The sequence below is a fragment of the Nannochloropsis gaditana genome, assembly GCF_000240725.1.
Source record: "Nannochloropsis gaditana CCMP526 unplaced genomic scaffold scaffold521, whole genome shotgun sequence".
In the NCBI taxonomy this organism is placed as follows: domain Eukaryota; class Eustigmatophyceae; order Eustigmatales; family Monodopsidaceae; genus Microchloropsis; species Microchloropsis gaditana.
The window spans coordinates 14910-19583 of record NW_005803432.1 but is presented as its reverse complement, the minus strand read 5'-3'; positions in this window follow the sequence as shown (position 1 = coordinate 19583).

Sequence of the window (4674 nt, the reverse complement as noted above, 5' to 3'; positions counted from 1 at the left end):
ACCTTGGCGCGGCCGTCGTCCTTCCCTTCGCCGCCGCCCTTCCCCCCCCCTCCCCCTACCTCAAGCACTCACTCTGTGTCCTGCCCTGCGTACCTGTCTTTTTCCTCCCTTTCAGGAACGCTCTCTCTTCGTGCACGAGAAAACCAGCGGTTTCTACCGGACAAGCGCCTATTTCATCGCCAAGGTGGGTCCTCGCTCCGTCTTTCCCTTCTACGTCCCCTGCCATTCCTCCTTCCTCTTCCTGTCTTGCGGGCCCCTCCCTCTTGAGAAATGCCCCTTTTGGCCGCGCTCTCGGACTCGGATCTTTCTGTCTCGCGCGTTTCCTTGTCGACCCCCTTTCTTTTCCTTCCCTTTGACCCTGCTTCTCTTACTACGTACTTCCCTTGTCGACTCTCTTTCTTCCCTTTCCTTTTCCTTTTCCTTTGACCCTGTTCCTCTTACTACGAACTTTCCTTGTCGATTTTCCCTCTGCCGTTTCTCGTGTCCTCTTCCCTTTTTACTCGCTTTACCTTGTGGATTCTCTTCCCGCCCTTCTTCTTGCCTTTCCCTGTATGTCTCCCGCCAGCCCACCACGGTTCTTCCTTCTCTCACCCCTCTCGCTTCCCTCCCTGCCCCCGGTCCCATGCGTTCTCCCCTCCTTTCCTTCACCTCTCCCAGATCCTATGTGAAATCCTCCCCACGCGGCTGGTGCCAACAATCTTCTTCGCGCTCATCACCGCCTTCATGGGTAGGAGGGAAGGGCAGGAACAAGGGCCGAGAAACTGAGAGGAAGAGTTGACGCGGTGGTGTGTGAGAGCAGAGACGACGCGTTCGCACACGAGCTCTTGCATTTCCATTTTTGACTCCTCCCCTCCTCACACACACAGCGGGTTTGCGGACAGACTTCTATCACCTGTTCATGTATTGGCTCACCCTGGCAGGTGCGTGTCTAGATGGAAAAAGGAAGAAGGGGGGAGAGAGGGAGGGAGGGAAAGAGGGAGGGAGGATGGAACCGACCATGCCTCTGGATCAACGGCTTCCCGCTCTCTCCCCCCCAAGTCACGAGCATCACCTCCACCTCCCTCTGCCTCCTCGTCTCTTGTGCCACAAGCGTCTATTCAGCCGCCTTCCTCGGGTGCGGCGCTGTCTATCTCCTCTTCATGCTCGCCTCGGGATTCGTTCTTCAAGCAGGTAAGTGGAGAATATCCCCTTCTCTTTCTCGCGTCCTACTCTCCCTCAACCCCTCCTCCCTCCCTCCCTTCCTCCCTCCCTCCCTCTCTCCCTCTCTCCCTTTCTTCCTCCCTCCCTCCCTCTCTCCCTCTCTCCCTTTCTCCCTCCCTCCCTCTTTCCTGCCCACCCAACCCCGCTCCCGCCCCCGCCCAGACCAAATTCCCAACTACCTAGCTCCCTTCAAGTACTTGTCCTTCTACCGGTACTGTCTGCAGAACCTGCTCTCTTTGGATCTGAAAGGGCGTGTCTTCGATTGCTATACGCCGGAGCAGCTTGCGGTGTCTGGCAAGGTAATGGAAAAGGAAAAAGATCCGGGGGATGGAGCGCAAGGAACGGGGACGGGGCGGAAGAGAAGATCCCTGTCTTCAGGGGAGCGCGTTCCTTAGGCCGTGAGGATGAAGAGGTGACGATGGACGTGCCTGCGTGGAAGGAGCAGGAGCGTGTCCCTCGGCCCATGTGGCGAGCATCTCCCAACACCACGCAGAGGCAACCCCCTGACACGCCGTTGACCATGCCCTCTCTTGCTCCCTCCCTCCTTGCCTCCCTCTTTTCCTTCCTCCAGGTGGCCATTTGTCTGCCTACCGGCGATCTCTACCTTGAATCCCAAGGCATCAATCCGGACCACCTATGGATGAACATTGGGATCCTGGCCGCCATGATTCCTGTTTATTTGGGCATTGCCTATCTCTTCCTCCGGTCTCTGAAGAAGAAGTCTTAGACTGTGGGAAAAGGAGAGGATGGAAAGCGGAATTGTGCGCAGCCGGTAGATGAGTTCCGGGATTTAAGATGTCATTTTTCGAGACAAAGTAAGCGGGCACCATGTGAGGAAAGGCTATGGAAGGTGATGCTTCTCTCTTGGTCGCGTGCGGGGCGCGTGCTCGTACTGGCAGCTTCTATGTGGCCGTGCCAAGAGAAATTGACAGAAATGGGATGTGTGGCTGCAGTAACACTTTGAGACTTCGTTTTAAAGGGAATCTTTGGGTAAAAGGAAGGTTGTATTGCAGTCGATTCTTAGTTTGAAAAGTACAAGATGTGCCCTTAAAGTTGGCGCCAGTAGATTAGACTTGCTGGATTTCAACAGATTGAGATTCTTCGTCCTTGCCGCAGCTTACGGGAAGTGGGATCGAATGAAAAGGAGCATGTCGATTATGCACAATAAAACGGGAGATCAAGTTGAATAGCGTTGACTAGGTAAAGGCTTACTTGCCATTCAAGGGCTTACATATTATGACGTCAGAGGAACGTGGTAGGGTTTGTATGCTCGGATAAGTCTTCGAAACAGAAGTTAAATGTCTTCATAATGAAGCAGAGAGAGACGAGGAAAAGCAATATGAAACATGAGTTATGCATGCCAGCATGTCTCCTTGACGAGTTCGCTTCCTGGCTTTTACTGAAACTATCGCCTCAAAAATTCTCACTTACATTTGCTTTATCAGACTTCTTGAAACGAAAATCACACGGTTGTCCAGCAGCAACATCAAACCGTTTTTTAGGAAGTTGCCCTTTGTATCGGAGCGCCTCTTTGCTTTAATTCTTCTTGATATTTTACCTTGATGCAGACATACGGCGTGATGGTGGCTGACATACAAACTTTGTGGCCTCGTTTCATGTGTAGCCCATGATGTGATGGGTTTTCCATAACATACACTGCATTCTTGGGCATTTGCGTCGAAGACGCCAGAGCCAATGAAAATGGATTACGGAGTGGCTCGAGGCTGGGCGTAGTTTCAAGCTTTTAGGGCAGGATTAAAGATACGAAGCTCACACAAGCTAATGAAATGACAACACAGCTAAGTAGGATAGATGCACAAATGAATTCTTCAGGCGTCCTCCGCCTGTGCGTATGCTTTACTTGCCGGATGTATTGGGGAAAGACCATGGGCCGTCCGTTGCGCCTTGATGATCTTGAGCTCTTTATAAAAAATCGTTTTCACTGTTGGTAAAAATACACAATGTTTTAATGCTATGTCACCATTCAAACAGAAGTAGTGACGAAAGATGCTCTTTCATTTCACGGGACGAAATGTTTTGTTTCGAAAATTGCCCGGAGGAAAAAATTTGGGAGCACGTCATGCTCTCCGTCCCTTGCCCGAGTGCAAGTAAAGGCTAGGCCACGCACTCCGGCAACTTCTGGTCGTATCGAGCAGGAGTTTGACAATTGCATTGCGTGCGAGGGTCAATGTTTCTTACGGTGGTGTGTATGTAAGCATGCTGCCTGATACGCGGGCACAACCGTCAAAAAAAAATATTCCAGAACAAGGCGGTAAAATGTCTCGTCGATGCTGGGGCGCTGCAGCACTTTCTCCTGCCTCCCCCTCAACTTTCTCCACAAATGCATGGCAAACTTGAACAGAAGACTGCGCCAACGACAAATTCCAACTCTTGTCCGCACTTGCCACGCTGTACGCGCAGCACTGGTGAACACAGCCATTCCTGTCTGTATACAGCGCAATGTCCACTGCCTAACCTCCTCACGTGGTTTGCCGCCAGCGGCTTTGAAAATGCAGCTCCCTCCCCCCCCGAAACGTCAACAATGCCATCTTGTACACACTGGCGGATTCGGTTCACTCAACCCGGAGACGAACACCTTCATATAGGGGGATGCGTGGCAGGGACCTGGAGCTAACATTGTTTGCGTTCCGCACGCAGTGCTTTGTGTTCTTGCAGCGAGGAAAGTGCCGATCTATGTGACAACGTCACGAAACCCTGACAAGTCGCAACCCTTGCACGCAATGCCTCCCCACATCCCTGCTTTTCCTTTTCCTTCCTAGACATGGCGCTCCAAGCTGCACATGTATGCACACTTGTCACGATTCTTCCTCAACATTTCTTTTTTACTTGTTTCTCATTGGACACAGCCTCACCTCCTTCTGCCGTCAAGCCCAAGCGAGGGCACCTCGTGCAAGAACAAAGGACCCAACAAGAAGATCAAATACAGGCCAATGACTCCTCCAGCCGTGATCAAGGAGACCGTGCTGCCAGCAGATGAGACTGTCGCCAAGAAACAAAAAGTAAGTTATGTAAAGGAGTGTTGGCACGCGGCAGGTCTACAAGAAACCAAAGGACAGTAAACTGGCACATAACAATCAGATGCCATACAAGAGGATGCAGGAAAGATAGCCCCACAATCCGACAACGACTACAGTAGAAAAGCCAAGCAATGTCAGGCTTTGTAGAAAAGATGCTAGGTCATACTCCATTGTGACGGATGACATCTAATGGTATTCTTCTGTCCTGCCTTTTCCCCGCCCCTCGCCTGCAGATTGCGAACGGCCACGGCAAAGCCTCCGCTGCCGCCGCCGATTCTCAAGCGGCGGTCACAGTTCTGAACGACGAGAATGTAAGGCGCACAGAGGAGGTCTGCGGAAGTAAGGGACGGAAGAGAGTCATGAAAAAGTTATAAAAGCGGCCCGCTAAGACGGAGCGTAAGGACTGAGAGGCCGGGCGCCTGACGTGTCGGGAGGT